Raw genomic sequence first — 21698 nt, forward strand, 5'->3', positions numbered from 1 at the left:
GTATGTCGAGCTTTTTCTAGTGGTCCTAACAAGCGCTTCTTGATGCCATTGCAGATGATGCCATTGGCTTTCTCGACTTGCCCATTGGTTTGAGGATGTGCAACTGATGCAAAGTTCAGCTTGATACCCACCTTTTCGCAATAGTCTTTGAATTCATTGGACGTGAAGTTGCTGCCGTTGTCTGTGACGATGCTGTGGGGCACTCCAAATCGAAGACGAGGTCTTTTATGAATTTTACTCGTGGATGCTCCGTCCGGTGAATTTATCGGCTTCGCTTCTATCCACTTTGTGAATTTGTCGACAGCTACTAGCATGTATTCCTTTCCTCCTGGCGACGATTTGTGTAACTTGCCAACCATGTCGAGTCCCCATTGTGCAAAGGGCCATGACAAAGGTATTGGTGCTAGCTCGCTCGCTGGAGAGTGAGGTTTTGCGGCAAACCTTTGACACGCGTCGCAAGTTCGTACTATGTCCTTAGCGTCCTCTATTGCTCGTCAACCGGTAGAATCCTGCCCGAAAAACCTTGGCTGCGATAGCTCGACTACTTGCGTGGTGGCCACATATTCCTTCATGTACGTCCTTTAGAATTATTCTTCCTTCTTCGGGTGTAACGCACCTTTGCAAGACGCCTGAAATACTTCGCTTATATAATTCTCCCTTAACCACCGTGAAAGCTTTGGAGCGTCGGATTACTCGCCTTGCCTCAACTCGGATCATCCGGTATTTCTTTCCCGAGGATATATGATATGTATGGCTGCATCCATGGTATCTGTATTACTAGGACCAGGTCTTGCTCTTCTTCTTCTTCCTCTTGCTTCTCCTTGATAGCCCCCGAGGGTTTCTTCTCCTTCTTTTTTGATTTTGTCGTTTCAGTGGATCTCTCTCGTTATCTCCTCCCAAAATACACCTGGTGGGACCGTAAGGCACTCGCGACCCGATGTTTGCAAGAACGTCGGCTTCGTCGTTGCTCAATCTGCTAATATGTTTTACTTCGCATCCATCGAACAATTTCTCGAGCTCATTGTACACCTCCTTGTATGCCATCATGCTATCATTGACTGCGTCACATTGGTTCATAACTTGCTGAGCTACCAACTGTGAGTCGCCAAAGATTTTTAGTCGAGTTGCTCCGCATGCTTTCGCCATCTTCATCCCGTGTATGAGAGCCTCATATTCCGCTTCATTGTTAGATGCGTTGGGGAACGTCATACGAAGGATGTACTTCAACTTGTCGCCTTCAGGTGATATGAGTACTACTCCTGCGCCAGCCCCTTCTAGCCTCTTGGACCCATCGAAGTTCATGGTCCAGGTTCTCGATAAATCTGGGGGTCCTGTATTTTGCAACTCCATCCACTCTCGATGAAGTCCGGTAGTATTTGCGACTTTATTGCTTTTCTTTTTTCATACGTGATGTCCCGAGGGGAAAGTTCTATTCCCCAAAGGGAGACACGACCCGTAGCTTCCGGGTTGTTCAAGTATATTTGACAAAGGAGCTTCATTGACCACTATGATCGGGTGTGCCGAAAAATAGTGGCGCAATTTTCGTGCTTGTCGTGAACACTCCATATGCTAGCTTTTGGTACCGAGGGTACCTCTGTTTCGAGGGCGACAAGACTTCGCTCACGAAGTATACTGGTCGCTGCACTCCATGGATTTTCCCTTCTTCTTCTCTTTCGACAACTAACACCGTGCTAACCACTTGGGGCGTGGCTGCAATATACAGCAGGAGAGGTTCCTTTTCCTTAGGAGCCACTAAGATTGGTGGTGTCGATATTTTTCGCTTTAGATCTTCGAAAGCTCGATCAGCTTCTTCGTTCCACTCGGAATTTATCTCCTTGCTTTATCGGCGCATAAAATGGTAGTGCTTTTTCTCCTAACCTCGGCGACGAATCCGCTCGGAGCTGCGACTCGCCCGAGTTAGTTGCTGTATTTCTTTCAACTTCGTTGGCTTCCTCATTGTTACTATGGCTTGTATTTTGTCGGGATTTGCTTCAATCCCTCTTGCTGAAACTAGAAATCCCGAAGTTCTCCTGCTCGGGACCCCAAAAGAACACTTCGTCGGGTTCGAGCTTGAGGCAGAATTTGTCGAGGTTGTCAAAAGTTTCTTTGAGATCCTCGATCAGCGTTGCCCCCTTTTTTGATGTTATGACGACATCATCGATGTATACTTGCACGTTTTTCCCAATCCGTGTTGCTAAACACTTCGCATCATCCTCTCGATATGTTGCTCCCGCATTTTTTAGACCGAAGGGCATTGTCTTGTAGCAAAACACGCCGTAAGGTGTAATAAACGCTGTCTTGGCTTCATCATCTTCTTTTAGTCTGATCTGGTTATAACCAGAGTATGCATCCAAAAAGGAAAGACGTTCACAACCTGCCGTGGAGTCGATAATTTGATCGATCCTTGGGAGGGAAAGTGATCCTTAGGGCAATGTTTGTTGAGACACGTGAAGTCGACGCACATGCGAAGGACCTGTCGTGTTTTTCTTTGGCACCATCACTGGGTTAGCTACCCATGTGGCTTACGTAGATATCTCTCTCGATAAAACCAGCTTCCTCTAGTCGATTTATTTCTGATAGCATGGATTTGCGGTTTGGTTCCGAAAAGCGCCGCAAAGGTTGTCCGATTGGTTTCGTCGTTGGATCCAAATTTAGGTGGTGCTCGGCAAGTTCCTCGGGTACTCCTGGCATGTCAGCTGGACACCATGCGAAGATTTTCCAGTTCTCACGGAGGAACTCGACGAGCGCGCTTTCCTATGCGATATCCATGTTGTTTGCAATGGATGTCGTCTTTTTTGGATCCGTCGGGTGAATCCGCACCTCCTTAGAATTTTTCTCTCGTGTTGAAAGTTGATTCCTTGTTTGGCCTTCCGACGTCCGGCGGTACGTCGTAATCAGTCATGCTCTTCGACGCCAAGTATTCCGCTTGCATCCCGAAGGTTTCGACAATCGATGGAAATCCTTGTCGCACTTATCGCCTAAAGCAAAACTCCCTTTGACCGTGATTGGTCCCTTGGGTCCGAGCAATCTCCATAACAGGTATGTATAGTGTGGTACTGCCATAAATCTAGCGTATGCTGGTCGTCCCAACAAAGCGTGGTACTGCGATGGGAAATCCACGACTTCAAACTCCAGACTTCTCGATTCTATAATTTTCTCGGGTTCCAAACCGAACGTCGAGGTTGATCTTCCCCAATGGGTAACTTGGTTTCTCCGGTGTGATGCCGTGGAACCTTGTGTCCGTTGGCTTCGGGTTTGCTAAGGATATGTTCATCTTCCTCAATGTATCCGCATACATGAGGTTTAAGCTGCTGCCACCATCTATGAATACTCGAGAGACGTCAAATCCTGCGATAACCGCTGGCGGAATGAGTGCTGACCGCCACTGGTCGAGGAACTTGCTGCGGGTGGTCCGCTATGGTGAAGCCGATGTCTTGTCCCGACCAATTGAGGTACTCAACCGTTGGTGGAGGCATTTTCTCCGCCATGAACACCTGTCGCGAGATTACTTTTTGAGCTCTATTGGATGGCCTTCCCTTCGAATCATCGACACTCGCTCCGTTGGAGTTAGGATCAACATAGGGTGGTGGTGCTTGGTGCTGCCGCTATTCCGAGCTGGTGTTGATTGCCTTCCGTAATCGCGGGAGGTGGCGGTAGATGAATTTCGCTCCTAGGCTCCCGAGGGTTTCTCTCGTGCTGCTCGTGCGTGAGCGTTTTCCGCACATCCGAACATTGCTTGGAAATTTCGACAATCTTTCTGCAGGTGTCCTGACTGTCTTTTCCCATTGCTATCGAGGAAAAAATGCATCCGGCACGGTCCGTTCAGCATTTCTTCGGGAGACATAAAAGGTCGTGGAAACCTTGGCCCACTATTTTGCCTGTTACGGGAGTCGTCCCTATTATCGCCTCGCTGCTCATTGCTTCTCTGATAATCATCTCCGTTGCTTGCTCCTGTATTTGACCGAAATCCTGCCGAAATTTGCCCTGGGGCGTCGTAATTCGGATACTGCCGAGGAAATCGTCGCCTCGTTTGATAATTTCGACTACGGTCCTCCTCTGGCGACCTGTGTCGTTTATTGTGGACAGCGTCTTCTCCGTCCGCCCATCTATTTGCTATCTCCATCAACGCGGATACTGTTTTTGGATTGGTCCTTCCCAAGTCCTCGACAAAATCTCCGCGCCCGATTCCTGCGACAAACGCATCTATTGCTCTCTCGTCAGATATATTTTCTGCCGAGTTTTTTATGATGTTCCACCTTTGGATGTATTTTCTCATTGACTCATCTGGCTTTTGTCGACACGCCCTCAGCTCTTCCAACGATGCAGGCTTTTTGCATGTGGATCTGAAGTTTTTGACGAAAACGTCCTCGAAACTTTCCCAACTGTCGATGGATCCTGGCGGAAGTTTTTTGATCCAAGATCGTGCGGCTCCACTTAGGTGCACCTGAATACTTTGCATGGCTGTTGCTCTAGTTCCTCCAGTTAGCTTTACCGTCTCGAGGTAATCGATTAGCCAGTCCTCCGGGTCTTGCCGGCCGTCGAACTTTTTGAAGTGATCGGGTAACTTGAATCTCGAGGGGACTCGAGTTTTTCGGACTCTTCTCGTGAAACAAGGTAGACCACACATATCCTCGTCATTAAGCTCCGGGACTGCCGATGATCTCTTCTCGCTTTGCCTTGCTCTGTCGACCCTTGCTTGTACTCCTGTGTCTCTTGCTCCACTTGGTCCTTCCGGAGCTGCCGCCGTTACTCGCTGCGGGTCGTGGACTATTTTGCCTTGCTTGCTCCTTCGGGAGGCGTTGCTACGAACGCTGTCCCCATAGCTCCAACTCCTCGCCAATGCCATGTTGTATAATGTTTCCCTTGGATCTCCTGGGGGTGGCTTGGATGCGAGGATGTAAGCTTGTGTCGCCATATACCCAGCTTCGGTGTCCTAGGGATAATATTTCCTCTTGTATCTATCGACATAAAGGACATGTCGAGGTTTTGAACCAAGTACTCTCTGTCCGCTCGGGTATGTGTTGTAGCCTTGATCTTCCTCTCGGTTCGAGCCTCCCTGTGGCTATCACCCGAAACTCTAGATTGTCCACTTAGATCTGCCCTTCTCCTCGCTGGATGCGTAAGCTGCCTCCTTTCTCCTGTTTAGCTCAGCTGTCCGTTTTTCTATTTCTCGGGCGGTTCGTGCGAGCATATATTGATAAGCTTGCAATTCTTGAGTTGTAGTCTGTTGTCGTCATTGGTTCTCGAACCATCTATGGCTTTTGCCGCTCTATCCCGGGCTGCTCGTGGAAGTTGGACTCGACGCGTGGTGTGGGCCCGACATATTTAGTGCCCATACCTCTCCTTAGATCCGAGGGATCGACAAAAGGATTTCCCAATTGATCGAAAGCCTCCGATGTTTCCTCTTGATCTTCGATAGCATAAATCCGATGATATTTTGTACTCGGATCTATGTTGGGTTCGGTGACATCATTGTTGAGATTGATGAAGACCTTGCCCACCGTGAGAGATTTGTCGACGAAGTCGTAATCGTCGACATCGCTTGAGCCATCGCTTATATATGAGTCCGCGGATGACCTGGACGATGCGTTGTCGAAGATCTTGGCGAGTTTCTCTCTTGCTGCGGTGCCGACGTAGCGTGTTGCCGAAGTTTCTTCTTCGACTCAGTTGATGATGCATAGCTTGAAAATTCAGAATCGACCGCCGACGATCCCGACGAAATCGGAATTTCGACACGATACGATCCTTCTTTCTTGACGCGAAAGTGGAACCTTCCGAACGTCATCTCCAAGGGCTCCGCCAGATACGCATATGCATCCAAACGGGAGGGTGGGTGAGGAACAAAATCAACGGGACCGATGAGCGATCCGTTTACCTCGATCCATAGTGTTGCTCCCGGTTGACGATGTCGAAGATCTTGAACGTGCCATCGAGATCGGATCCTTACGCCTCTAATTCCCACGAGACGGCGCCAATTGACAAGGGATTAACTTGTCAATGCCTATGGATTATAGGCTAGGGTTTAGTTAGAAGTAGAGGGCAAGTAGATCTCGAAGGTTTCAGCTGAAAAGTACTCGACGAATATGAAAACTAGGGTTTGCAGACAATGATTTGATGATCTTCTCGTCCCTCGACCCCCCCTTTATATAGGTGGAGCCGAGGGATTCGTGCTATACAAGGATTACGGAGTCCGGGACGGTTTCTAACTCATCCCGCCAGATTTACAAATAACACTTCCTATTACAACTCTATCTTTTCCTTAAATACATCTTGGGCTGTCGAGTCTTCTTATTCTTCGGGTAGTGGGCCTTCAATAAACCCCGGGTACTATATTAGGCAGGCCCATTTGGGATGCCTATGTCACCGGCGAACCAAACATGTGGTGCGCCGGCAATAAGGTGAGCCCAGCTATACCTGGGACTTAACCGCTGCGCGATCCTCTCTTCTCCCTCCCCATTCCCAGTCGATCAAACCGCGCCGCCACCGTCGATCTCGAGCGTCGCCGCCACCATCGATCTCGAGCGCCACCAAGATTCCTCGCTGCACGCCGGAGCCTCCACCGGCCCCCACCACCTGCCCCGTACGCCGCCGCGTGGAAGGCCCGGATCCACCGCTCGCCCGCAGCTACGGAGAGGAGGAGCAGGAGCAGGGGAGCCCCGGATCGACCTGCCGCTACCCCGCCGCTCGCGAGAGGAGGAGCAGGAGCAGGGGAGCCCCGGACTCGCCGCTAGCCCGCCGCTGTCGACCCCCATCGCTAGTCAGGTAATTTCTCCTTCTCCTCCTCCGCCCCCAATCCCACTAGGAGCATCTTATTTTTGTTCTTGCAGTAGTTGAATTCTTGCGCCGATTCTTGTATTACTCATAGCAAATTGAATTTGATGCTCTGGTTCATAGCAAATTTGATGCCCTGGTTGGCCACTAGTTCATAGAAAATGCCCCGGCTGCCATGTCACTGCTAGGGTTTCACCCACACTAGGGTTGCAAATAAAGATGTTGAATTACACACTAGGCAGTATGTTGGTTCTTCATTAAATGAAAATGAAAATTGGTTACACACTAGGCAGTATGTTGAATTACACACTAGGCAGTATGTTTTGCTAGATAAATTGGTTTAGTTAAATCTTAAACATGTTCTCAAGAATTTGGTTTATGATGAAAATAGAAACTAGACACTTAGGCAGTATGTTGGTTCTTCATTTAAATCCCTACTGCCAAGAATTGGTTGATATATAAAATTCATTTAGTGATATGCAAAAATTCATAGGTTAATTTGTTCTCTGGTTTGAAAAAGGAAAATGAATGCTAGCAGTATGTTAGTTCTTGATTAAATGCATTCTCTGGTTTGCTAGGTAAAGAAGCAGCAGGTTTAGCTCACCAAACCATTTATAAAATGCCCGTGAAAATGCTAGCATCTTGACTGGTGTTCTCTGGTTTAAAAATGCTAGCATTTTGGTTATGGTACTGCCAATTCATATAAAGTTCATAGGAGAAAAGAATGCTACTGCATTTATTCTCTGGTTTAATAATGGTTCATGCTATATATATGAAATGCTCTCTGTAATTTTTCAACTAGAAATAAAATGATGCAGTAGCTTTAAATGATATAGCAATAAAGTTGAAAATGAACTTTATATATGTTGGTTTAGTTGGTTTAGATGAAATGCAAATGAAGTAGCTAGCTACTTTATGCTACTTTATGCTACTCGTAAGTGCTATCAAATGCTAAGTGCTACTGTAAGTGCTATCAAATGAATTTTGATGTTCACTAGCGAGTAGGTTTACTTAATTTAAAAAGAACAAGTGCTAGCGATAGGTTTAGTTCATAAAAAGAACAAGTGCTGTTGAAAAAAGAAAATAAAATGCATGCTACTGAATTTATGAATTAAGTAGAACCAGATGCTACTGAAATGCATGCTACTGGCAATGAAACTTATCATAGCTATGACATTATGAATTAAGTAGAACCAGATGCAGTAAATTGCATTTAGTTGATTTATGTTGGTTTACACATTCTTGATCCTTGCCATAAATTGCTACTCGCTTCAAAATGTTGGATCAAAATGTCTATAAGACAGGTTCATTTAGTTGATTTATAGTTGGAGCTTTCGATAATCCACAAATGAAAACCGGTGCTATGTTCCTTATCCGTTTGGCACTCGTTTTAATTATGTAGCCGAGAGAGTAGCATGGTGTTGATGTAAAATGGTTATGGTGTAAAATGCAGGGCTAGCATGATAAAATTATAAGTGGGTACAAGCTCTGTTTGTAAAATGTAAAATGTAAAATTATAAGTGGGTACAAGCTCTGTTTGTAAAATGCGGGGCTAGCATGGTGTTGATGTAAAATGGTTATGGTGATAAAATGCAGGGCACTGTTTTAATTATGTAGCCAGAGAGTAGCATGATGAAATTCTGTTGTTGTCTGAGTGTGAGAATTTGATTTACATTCATGTACTGTAATGCTACTGTAGTGCTATTACTGATGGTTATTGTGAAATAAAAATGAAAATGAAGCTGCTCCCCTACTGTAATGGTCAAGTTATATTGTCTCTCGTTTATGGTGATGGTTATGGTGTTCATGGCTATATATATGTGAATTGCATTTCTGTTACACAGGGATTGAGTTGCTATTGAGTGCCGGAATGTCGATTCATTTCCGTTCCGGCAATTCTAGCACTCGGCATGACCAATTTTTAGCAAAGGTCATGCCGAATTTTTCCGTGAATTCTAACTCTTTTTCATCTTCTATTAGTGCAAGCCACCATGTCGTCTCAAGAAGAGTTAGAGGAGCACTACAATAGGCACTTCTTTAGGACGGAGGAGGATGCCGAGGCCGCCGGTGTTGGCGGCGACGAGGACCATGAGATGGAGGATGCCGCTGGGGGTAGTGCCGACGAGCCGAGCGGCAACGAGGCAAGCGCCGCCGCCGGGGGTAGTACCTACGAGCCTAGCGGCGATGAGGCAGCCCGGCGCCGCCGGGGGTGGCGGCGAGACAAGCGGCGACGATCCTAGCGGCGCCGCCGGGAGTAGTGGCACCGGGACAAGTGGAGCCAAGAGGCCGCGGAAGGCAAGGCGCCAAAACACGGTCGGCACCGGCAGAGACACAGTCAAAGAGGTGGACCCCGCCGGTGGTTTGCCGGTGGAGCCTAAGGATGTTGCCAAGGGGTACGGCAACCAACCGGCATGTATCCTCCGAGAGGTCGTCAATCTCAACGAGACGGACCTCCGAGCTGAGAGCAAAGCGCCTTTGCGAGCCCAGCTCATTGCGAGGTTGCACGCACGATACAAGTTCCTAGGCGACTACGCCTCCGGTCATCAAACCAACAACATTGTGAACTCACAAGCCCTCCCGAAGTTCACCAAACACCTCGACAGCTATAAGTACATGGTGCGGAAGCTGATTGCTGAGGGCAAAGGTTTCGAAGAGGTCCACTCCGCCTTTCCGCATGTCACCGAGGCGGACTTTGATGCTTTTGTGGCCAATGAAGAGCTACAAGCAACCAAGAATCGCAAGTTGTGGGGGAAGGAAATGCGGGAGCTTAACATCGGCAACCACAACCTTGGGAGCCGTGGGTACGAGGGAAAGGAGCCCTATTGGGCGAAGGAGGACGAGGCGTATGTAAATGCCGGCATTGAGAACCCCTGGCTCAAGTACAAGGACCCGCTTGAAAGAAGATTCATCGGGTCCCGGTACCATAAGAAGAAACTAACCGGGGAACTTGTCACGGACCCGAAGGTCGTAACCGACATAATTTGGTTCACGAACGACCAGAAGGTCCTGGCGTTGGAGAAAAAACTGGTAAGCAATTTACCGGTTTAATTAGATCAAGTATCGTTCATATAATAGTAGCAACATTTCTAAATGGTTCGCGTTTCTTCCGCAGGAAGAAGAAAGACAAAGACTTTCTCAATGTGACGAAGGCTCCTCCTCCCAGGCGTCGACGGGCAGGGTAGCTCGGGACAAGCCTCTCGTACGGGCGCTAAACATCGTTAATGAGCATTCACCGACGAGAAGGCCGCATAGAGGCCGTGTGGCTGGCGCCGGTACAGGCTACAAGCATGGTCACTACGGCTTGTCGTCCGTGGCCGATAAAAATGCGCGCGAGTGAGAGGAAGCAGCGGGAGGCGGAGGAAATGAGGGACTCAATCCTAGCCCAAGTCCAAGCTGGTTTGGTACCGCAACCGGTACCGCAACTCAAAGCTACGCTCGTACCCGAAGTCAAAGCTGAAGTCGCCGCTTCGGTCCAAGCAGATTTCGATGCTCTACACGCGTGGTATGAGGGTGGCAAACAAGGCCCCCCCCAAAAAAATGCAAGTGGTTAGCTTCGACGGCGAGCAACTCGATGGTGCCGCCGTCCGCCGGCAATGACAATGTTATAATGGAGACTCCTCCGGCCGGCGGCAATGTCGGCGGTGCTAGGGATTCACCGTCGATGCCGGGTAGCAGCCCCTCCGTCACTTGCACGCCCGCCGCCGCATGTGCTGGCCCGTCGACATTAGCCGAGCACAACGCCCTCACGGTAATTAACTAATGTGTACATCAAGTTAATATATTAGTTTCGTCATCCTTGCCCTCTCTCTAACGCCATACACATGTTCTCGCGGGCGCTCTCGACGCCATGCACCTTCTTGATGAGAGTAAACGACGAACTCAAAGACGTCGCGAGGGGTCCATCATTCGGCCCCTGGATAAGAAGTGGCACACACGAGATATGGCGGATGACGTTTACCGGGTTGAAGTGGATCGGGCGTTACCGGGCTATGAGGATTTGTTTCCTCCTAATCAACCGCATGGTGCCGATGACGATAGCCCGTTGAATCCGGCCTCACCGAAGGGTTGGTTACTTGCTATGGCCGAAGACCCTAATTCGGATCAACACCTACTCGGGGTCGACGGCAAGCAAAGACAAGCACCTTGCGGCGCCACATGTCGGCGTCCCTCCACGACGGCCGGCGGCGCCCGTGGTCATCGCCCCACCGGAACGGCCAGCTGCGCCGGAGGTCGGCGCCCCACCACAACAGCCGAGCTGCGCCGGAGGTCGGCGCCCCACCACAACAGCCAGCTGCGCCGGAGGCCGAGGAATATGAACGTGACAACTTCCAATGGGATATTCCTACGTCTTCACAAGTTGTCCATGAGGATGCGCCGGGCTTGAAATATGTGTGCTCCAAGAAGGCTGTTCGATTCTCAAGAAACGGCCGATGAGGAGGAAAATCCTAAGGAGGTCGCCACCGCCGCCGTCAAAAATATGTTGAGCCCAAACACACTCCGTGCTACGGCCACTACGGCGATGGATGGTCCAGCACTACAACCCAAGAAGAGGAAGAGGGCAAATAAGAAGGACGCCCAAGACAAGGCGGCGGCGGCCAAATCCAAGGACAAGGTCCCACTCCTTGACAAGTTGCCAAACAATTGGCGACCTCTGCATCACTTGGGTCAACCGATGCTGCCGGAGCATGTCGTGAAGAAACTCACCCCGGATATGAGGAGCTTGCATGAGACTGTCTTGCATTTGGAGAACCTTCTTCTCAAATCAAAAGATCCCGGTTACCCTCTCTTCGTGGCGAAGGTGCCAACCGGCATGAACTTCGTCGAGAAGTACCCCGCGGACTTGTGCTTCATCCGGTTCAACGACATCTTCAGCATCTATCGCATGCAAGCGCTCCACTTTAGTGTGGTTCGCCTAGTTGCTCTTAGCTTGTCTGCCCAGCATTGTTAAGGAGGGGACGCCGACCATCGCCATAATGGACCCCTTCTATATGCGGGAGAGCATCATCCGCAACCCCGGGGATCGCGCGATTGCCACCCAGCAGGTCGAGGATTTCATGTCGGCGAACATTAAGAAGGGCGCCATTCTCATCCCTTACTTCCCCGAGTAAGTAATCACTTGCTAGTCCCCCATCACCATTCTATCCTATATCTCCATTTGCATTTCCAAAGGTTAATCCGTGTGTTTTCCGCGAGACAAGTTCTGCACCCTCATCGTCGTGCACCCGCAACACTCGCATGCAGTCTATCTCGACTCGGGTAGGGACCGCAAGAAAGACTACTCCCACATCGGGGCCCTTCTCAATGATGCTCTCACCGGCTTCGCCAACAAGGCAGAGCCCCCTCAAAGTAGAGAGGAAATCCCGAGGAGGCTTGGTCTTAACCCACACAACCAACTTCCCCGCCTCGGGCGATCGACGCCCGACAATGGGATGGACGCGTGGTACGCCATCCTTCGGATGCAGGAGTACATAAAGTACGCGGATGACATGTTGCTGCCGGATAATCTCGTAAACAGGTTTGCAAACATGGCGGATGTCCCCGATAGAGAGATTAGAAAGAACCGGGGTTGCATCCAAGCACTTCATTTGCACGATAATCCCGCAGGATGTCACCAATAGGTCCGGCGAGTTCTTCTACGGCTATGGTCTACCACCTAATGACGAGATAGAACTCCGCTTGGAGATGTCGCGTGATGAGAGGCCGTTCAACTCGCTTGAGGGCTGCCGTCCATTCCCCCTAGGCGTACAACCTGATCCTACGACGGGAACACTTGCTAAAGCTTGAACGATATGTCCTTGAACTTCCGTACTTGTAATAATTGCTATATATTCCCATAGAATCGACTAGTTGCTTTTATTTAGTTGTATGAATGTGCATGTGAACATGTGTCCGTAGTTTCATTTACTTTGCTATATATTTCAAGATTATGGCGTACATAGCTTAATAATTATTTGCATTTACTCGACCACTACTTGCCTCGTATTTGGAGTTCGCCGATGATTAGAATGTTCGGTCAATCGTACACTCGGGGGTGGAGCCGAGTGAGCCTTGGTGCGACGGCCACAAGTATCAATCTATTGTGCATCCTACCTAGCCTCACCGACTCCATCCCTGGATGTTAATATTTGTTTCGACCGACAAAGTATGAGGCACGCTATTTAATTCGTACTACTTGTCTTCTATTTGAGTTCGCACTTCTTAATTGCATTGGCCGATGATTAAAATGTTCGGTCACTTGTACACTCCGGGGTGGGGCCGGTGAGGCTTGGTGTGATGGCCACAAATATCAATCTATTGTGCATCCTACCTAGCCTCACTCGACCCCATCCCCGTATGTTATTATTTATTTCGACCAACAAAGTATGAGGCACATGCTATTTAGTTCATACTACTTGTCTCTTATTTGAGTTGGCACTTGTTCATTGCATTGGTACTAACGTTTTACTTGTCTTGTGAATGGAGATGCCGACGACATATGTCGTGTACAAGGGGAGGGTTCCTGGAGTCTACGACGACTGGGAGGACTGTCGGAGACAGGTGCACCGTTTCAGCGGCAACAACTACAAGAGATACCCCACTAGGGTGGAGGCGGAAGGAAGATACGCCCGTTATCTAGCGGGAGAGATGAGGGACATGAGGAGGAACTGGATGAAGACCATGGCCTTCGTGATGATGGTCATCATGACCATGTTGGTCATGTTCTATGTGATTGTAGTTTAGGTTAGGACCTACATTGTGAGGTGTATGACGATACTTGTGACGACTATGTACCAAGACTTCTAACTTTGTGAAACTTCGTCGTTCGGTGTTGCATATGCACATATGTTGTATGAATCAACATTCCGAAACGAGACTTGCGTATTTGTGTACCGATACCGAAATGAAACTTGGCTCTCTATGTGCTTCTCATATTACATGTAATATCGTATAAATATGAACTGCGTTGTAAATATATACTGTCTGTTCTGTCAAATATGTATTGTAATATGCTTGGAAAAAAGCTGAAAAAAGAATTTTCGATTTTATTGCCGGCGCACCTAAATGGCCTACTGCCGGCGCACGTTGAATTCGCCGAGTCCTGGACTCACTATCGCCGGCGCACACGATGGTGCGCCGGTGAAAGTTGTTCTTTGCCTGGCGAAGCGTCGAAGGAGCGCCGGCGGTATCCATCTATCGTCGGCGCACTTGCACAGTGCGCCGGCAGTGACCATTTATCACCGGCGCGTTCGCACCGGCGGGCTCGTGGTGCGCCGGCAATGGGCAATTTTGGTTCGCCGGCGGTAGCCCTTTTCCTAGTAGTGGCTGGCGTCGACTTTTGGGATGTGTGGCTGACATGCGGCTCTCACGCCCAAAATTTTCCGCCACACGAGGTGCCGGCGCGCCCGATTCACGTCCTTGGCCAAGGGGCCGGCACGAGGTTGCCGGTGTTTCTATTGGGCTCGGGAAAGCGCCGACGCTATTTAGGACGCGCCGGTGCGAGCTTATTTTCGCTCCTGGTCCCAAAAACGCTATCGGGGCCGCTATGGAGCGCGCCGGTGGAGATGCTCCTACTGCTTGAATCTTCTGCTGAATAGCACGAACGGGTGTTCAGATTGGTTTGTACCGACTCGATCCAAAGACCATTCAGTCTGGCATGCTAAAAATCAGAGAAAAGGGATTGACAAGGTTCACTCTTGTCGGTCTCACTTCGGGTGGGCCTCTTATTATAGCCGGTTCAACTGGGCTTCCTCTTTTTTTTTCCTTTGTGGCCCGTGTGGCATCTCATAACAAGTTTTTCTTAAAAGAATCTCACTACAATCTGTGGCCGGCAGTCTGCATGACCGATTCACCGATCGACCTGCATGGTCGTTGCATCGTTGGCATCTCAGTGTGTACGTTGGAGCTATCAAATGAACCCAACTCCAGCTGGTCGTTGGAAATATCCGTAGTTCTAGAATGTACACGGCCAAATCGCCAGTCCCTCGGCGCATGCGGTTCATCTCGATCCCAGACCTGTTTTATTTCGCGGCGAGCAACAAACTCGTCTCTCTCTCCCTCACTCACATTCTTATTCTCTCCCCAAATCATCATTAGACGCGATTAATTAGGGTTTTAGGAGAGAGAAACCGGATCTCTGGAGGAAGACGACACGGGAGTGAACCAGAGCCGCTCCTTTTTCCGCGGGCCAGGGAGTGAGTCAGGCTGGATCGATCTAAGCCGGATCGCATGGTCGGGCCCAGTTTATCGGGCCTGCCTGGCCCAACCAAGTGACCAGCATTCCTTACTTCGCGTCAAGCCAGCCTGCAACCTCTTGTCCACATATATCGTCTTCATCTCTACCACCCGTACGGTATGCGGCGTCTGCGTCGGCAACCTCCAACTGTGCTCGTGCGTGTCATCATGATCCACCAATGATGAACCTCGTGAGTGAAAGTATTATTATTATTGCTGCACTTTGCCGTTGCTGTTGCCGTTGCATGGTTTCGGCAGAGAGACAGAGATGTACGTACGGATTCTGAAAAATCTTCCGTGCCAAGGGTCAATAATGGACGATGCAGAATTGCAGATGTTAAGGGCATCTCCAACGGGGCGACCCATCCCGCGCCCGCGCGTCCGGATGGGTCGAAACGGACAAAACCGCGGCCCAACGCGGGGACGCACCGCAAAGCGGACGGCCGCGGCGCTCGGAACGACGCAAACCCGGCCCAAATCTGGGCTAGGTTTGCGTGGCCGCGGATGGCACGCGCCGTCCGCTCGCGTCCGCGTGCCGGTCGCCTCGTCTCCCTTGGGCCCACCTGTCGGTGACCGGGGAGTCCATTAAATGGGGATTGGAGGGGATCCGGCCCTCCACTCCGATCCCCACTCCACTCCCCGAGCAAAAACCGCCGCCATGGCCCCGAAGCGACGGTTCGCTCCCGGGAGCGAACGACGACGAGGCCGGCCAGCGAGTCGGCGTCGGCCGCCGCCGCCGCGACGAGGCGGCCTCCACATCCGAGAGGCCGCCGCCGCGGCGCCGGCATTGCCGCAACCGCCGCCGCCGGCCGCTCGAGCCCAAGCCCGAGTCCTCTGAGGAGGACCCGGACCCGCTCGCCGCCCTCATCGTCTCTGGCGGCGGAGGAGGAGGCGAAATGGCCGCAACTCCATGCGGCCATTCGCACCTCCGAAATGGAGGAGGCGGCGCGGCGGGAGGCGGAGGACGCGGAGGACCGGGCGCCGTACGACCGTGCCCTCCGTGCGCGACGGGAGGAGGAGGAGGAGACGGCGCGGCGGGAGGAGGCCGAGCGCCGCGCCACCGAGCGGCCAGCCGCCGCCAAGAGGAGCAGGTGCCGCCGCCGGAGGACTCGGCGCCGGGAGGCCGCGCGGCGCCGGCCGGGCGGAGAGGCAGACGGCGCCTCCGGGCGGCGCGGGTGGCTCGCGACCCCCACTCGCCGTGGGAGGAGGCCCCGTGGTCTCCTCGGCCGGAGTCCCCGCGCGGTCGAGCCACAACGAGTGCCTCGCCGCCCGGGGACCTCGACGACGTCGCCGACGACGCCCACGAGGGGCTAGGCGGCGCACCGGCGGCCACCGCGCCGCCGACCAAACCCTAGAGGGTTTTTAATTTTATGTTTATATTTTAGTTTAAATTTAAAAGCCCATATAGGGGCTTCTTTTGTTAGTTTTATTTGCCCAAAATAGGGCTATGTACTAAATTTGCCCAAAATAGGGCATATGTTTAATCAAATATCGTTTAAATTTGCCCTTTTAAATTTGTTTTCGTGTTTCTCCAATTTGCGATGCGTCCGCGCGTTGGGCGCAGCGCGCGACCCAAACGGACACGCGGACGCGGGCCGCTGTCCGCGTGTCCGGGCGGCGACCCAAACGGCCCAAAACGGACGGCCCAGCGCGTCCGTTTGGGTCGCGCGGTTGGAGATGCCCTTATCTCCAGGCTCCAAAGCGCGAGCAGAAGTAGATGCCAAGGTTGGCAAAGTATGTCCATCCATCCGTGACATCACCTACCTTGTCGGTGTACCAAACTAGCATCATCAACCGGCGCTCATCTCGTAACGGAACAAATTGACGTGAAAGGGGAAATGCTGATCTCGATTCTGTCACACAATGTACCGAACCGTCACTACGCAATGGTGAAGATGTGCCTCCATGTCGCACACGGTTGTGCAAAAGAAAAGAAAATATTTCGCACACGGTTGGCTTCACAATATCGTTTGCGATTATTTGGTACTTCATAGGCGACATTTCCTACCCGCACGTCCGCGTTTTCTAAAGATTGCACATTGTGAGTATTATTCGATCACATGTGTTAACCAAAATGTGCATACATTTTTCTACTCTGCATCTACTCACAGTAAATCATGTTAGTAGATGTATCCCTAACTGTATGAGTAACCATAATTCATAATTTTATCAAAATATAGTGGCAAAAAAAATTACGTTTGATTGCACATTTTATTCAATATATGTATACATGCATTTTGACATAGATTCAATTGCAAGCGTATACATGTATTGAATAAAATCTGCAATCAAACATAATTAATTTGGTAGTAGCCCTACAAGATATTCTTGTATAGAACCTTAAGATTAGTCTTTTCATCACCTTTATGATATCCTTGGTAACACTACATAAGACACTGTTTACTACAAATGTGACTTATGTAGTGAACCATAACTTCAGAATGGCGATGGTTGGATAATGGTAGTGGATCTTAGAGGATGTATATCTTGTGGATTGCATTGTGTCTCACATATTTCGTATGAAAGTGAACCAGTGATTGATTAAAGCTAATATATCAATTATGGTGCCTTCTCCTCTCCTTAATTACCCTCGCCGTGTTTCGGTTATCTCCCGTGGTCAGTCACATGCACTCTTTTTTGACCAAGTCACATGCACCCTTTTGGTGGGCATCATTACCCACTGGCATGAGCCGAACCACTTCCCTGGACTACTATAGGTGTTCCTTGTCCTTTATTGTCCCCAACCACATCCCCGGTTCCATTTTTATAAATGAAACATAGTGAAACATGTCCTCGAACATCAATTTTTGTTCTTCTCATGAAGGCGAAGCATCGAAACCAAAAGCATCAGCAAAACCATCCTTTAGGATCTAAGAAAGACAAACTAGACAACTTCTTGCGATACCTACACTCGCTTAATTTTTCCTTGAGACATCTATAGAGGGGGAGTTTAGGACATTCTCCAGGAGCGAGGTCGACTTTGTCCAGGTGCCTAGACCAACAAGCTTCTTCATGTCCAGAGATGTACATTGGCAAACTCATAGCATAGCCTGATCCACTAGTGCCTAGCCACTCTCCAACTTTGGCAGGTTCTTGAGGATAGAGAGACTCGAGAGAGTTGGTCTAGTTGTTCCAGCATTTTTTTTTTGAAATAAATCTACATCGCTTGATTAAGGTGATGAACAATGCCCAAACACTAGTACCAACTCTCTACTTAGAGCCGGTTCTGGTCTATAGTCCTCAGTGGATCAGCTATCCGGCTCAAAGCCTCAGTCTCTAACAGCGCGCCACCCTGAGACGGTTTCCTTACCGACTCAAAGAATCACACCCTCAGACAGGCAGTAATTACACATGTCTCAAAGATTACGAGGCCTGAGACGGCTTGTTTTCGTGGCCGGTTGAAAGAATTCTGGGAACTCATGTGGCTTGACTTCATGACCGTGTCCAATACTTTTGTCGTGCTGAGAAAGTCTCCCAAAAACTTTTTTGGGTTGAGGCGTATATTATTCCAGACCGCCTCCAATATTTTTTAATATTGTCAGCAATAGGCAGCTAGAGTCATTCAAACCTAGTTGTAACAGACATGATACATACACATGATTGAGATTCCACAAGTTATACATAGATTAGCTGAAGTTGATACCCATAAGATTCATTACATTAGCCATAGTTGTTAAATCCATACACATGCAATCGAACTAGAAGTGCATACATCGAACTTTCTAGCAAATCCATACACACTGCAATGCATCAAATTAACAGTCTCGCAAATATACTTAGTACCCTAGCTAACACTTAACATTGCATTAATGCTGGCCTAGAAGGGTTTCAACCATAAGATGTAGCTCTCCATCATCTCTTTCATGGAAGCAGAGAAGGACATTGTCCTTCTCTTTTAAGTTGAACCTCCTCACAACCCTATCCCATCAAACTGTCAAGATTTCATTGTTTGACCCAACACCCATCTCCATCCCACCTTTCCATGGATTCTTGTTGACCATGCGTAAAACATGGACATATACAGGGTCACGAAGGATATTCTCCAGGTACCCATTTGTGAACTCAGCTCCAAATATTTGTGGTACAGAGAATTGAAGAATGATCATACTTCTACTTATTAAGTGATTAATTATGACAAGCTTGTTAATGTTTAATAAAATATCATATGCATGATCATCTTACCAGCTTGCACTTCTTTCTCATGACAGATGAATAGGTTATTTTGTAGACGTAGTACTTGATTTTTGGTGAAAAATTGGGATCACGCCAATCTAATAGGAAGCTTACATCATCTTCTGTCACATATATACATGTCGTTTCCAAACATACACTTGTTATCAAAAGTTTTTGAAACCCCTGTGTTGAGGTCCTGATGCAACACATAGAAATATGTATCATTGGGAAGCAGATTAGGACACAGATTAGAGAGGTGATCATCGGAAATTCAATTCGGCTCCCGGGTGCGTATGCTCCCTCTACCGAAAAAACATATTTCGAAATGTCAAAAAAATTGGATAAAAAAATTTACATGTACTTCTCCATAATGTATGTGCATTCGCTAAGTTTCACAAAAAACGATATTTTTTGTGATCTATGTAAAAAGGAGAAACTTTATCTTGTAAAAAATATTATTTTTAGCACTGAATTTTGTCTTTTTTACACACGTCACATGATAAGTCGATTTTTCATGAAACAACTTTGTGAGCGTGTAGCACGTGAAGATGTACGTACAAATTTTTTGTTTCAATTTTTTTTGAAATTTAAAATGTACATAACATGCATTTTAAAATATAGGGAGCATATGCACCCATGTTCCAAAACACCACTCCCCGGTGATCATGTGCATCTTACATTAACTTCTTAAAATATTCAAACTACTCATGGGTCTATATATATTCTCTGCGTGCATGTATCACATATAGTTGCCATATTCAGTTACTTATGCAATTACTTAAAAAATTAGCAATTAAATTTTAGAGCTAAGCTAGGCATGCAATCTTATACAGATACACATTATTATACTATATCTAAAGCAGTTTAATTTTTTTATGTTCTTCATACCTCTAAGAACAAGCTTATCATCAGTGGGCTCTTCAATCGATCACATGGAAATGGAATCATCCTCTTCGGGTCCTTCCTCGTCTTCATCATCCTCCTCAGGTCCTTCCTTATCTTGATCATCTTCCTCCGCTTATTTGATCAATGTGAAGGATCACAACATCATGGAGAGCAATGTTGTATGACCTACATAAGAGATTCCAGAATGGGCCTCATGTAGCATCTTCTCTTTTCACCAGGAAAATTTTAAACCTATGGCCTGCAGCCATACAAGGTAGCAACTTATCAACAAAATTGTCGAGTCTTGCTTTAAAGTGACAAGAAATAGTATGAGAATAAAAAACCAAAAAAAGATGATTATGCTTACACATATCCACAGTAAACTGAAGCCAATGTATCAAAGCTAAATGAATTGAAATAATATATATACATTTGCAGGAGAAAACTAATAAGTTAACAAAATGCAGAAGCATAATTTTCTTAATGTAATAATATCCTAACCAATATGGCTATGACACTAGTTATGATCAAACGGAAATATAGCCGCAGTAATTTCTACAACCTATCCGATGGTTTGTAGAGATTGTATTTATCCTCCTCATTTGATCCTAAGGATGAATATCAGAGGCAATGACACAAATACATGTTAATATATGCGTAGGAGATAATCAACAAACTTAAGCACAACATGCATGTTCGATCAATATAGAGATGTATGCCAAATAGCATATATCACTTACCTGATATTTAAAGCATTGAGCGTATAATAAGCATTTGGAGCATAATAGTGAGCAAAATAAACTAACATACATGGACTGGCGAACTGAAGAATTACTTAAGTAACACCTGACACAAACTGATGAACAGAGCCACTAAATCGGGTTCATCAACTGGATGAACTAGGTTAAGCTAAGTCACTAGAATAAGTAAGACCGAAATCGTACATACTAGTGAAACTTGGGGCACTTGTTATGATAAAATTACTCACCATGATATAATGGAAATGTGTGTGGTTCATGACGATGACGAACGAATATGCCTTCCTCTTTGACCAAGACAGTTTCCCACTAGCTGATTGCAGGCACGGCAGATCTCCATCACTGAAATAGAAGAAATACGTCGAATAAGAAGAAGATTGTGAGAATAATAATAAAAAACACAAACTAAAAACCCTAAAATGAAATGGGGAAATAATATAGAGGAACAAATCTCACATAAATCTAGGGACCAAACTAGTAGATAGAAATGCACAGGCACAATCTATTTCAGCGTATGAAGAAGAAATGTCCAACCGATTGGAGCAGAGTAAATCTAGAGGAGGAAGAATGAGCCGTACGGTTTGCTCAAACTGATGGGTGTGCTATTTTGAGATTTGACCTAGGCGACGGTTTCTAAAGATGCCCGTCCGAGTACAACTGCTCTTAGAGGCGGTTGTGATTAATAACCGCCTAAGGGATATGTTTGAGCCAGTTTTTGATAGTGCCCAAATTTAACCCAACCATTTATAGAGGCAGTGGTTGTTAACACCGACTCCAAATGTATTAGAGACGGCCATTAATTTTCCACGGTCTGAGGTATTCTAGCAGAGGTGGGTTTTAAAAAAACTTGGGAGAAACCGAATCAACTGGCCGACTCTAAGTAGCGAGTTTGTGCTAGTG

Source organism: Lolium rigidum, chromosome 1 (assembly GCF_022539505.1).
Source record: "Lolium rigidum isolate FL_2022 chromosome 1, APGP_CSIRO_Lrig_0.1, whole genome shotgun sequence".
Lineage (NCBI taxonomy): Eukaryota > Viridiplantae > Streptophyta > Magnoliopsida > Poales > Poaceae > Lolium > Lolium rigidum.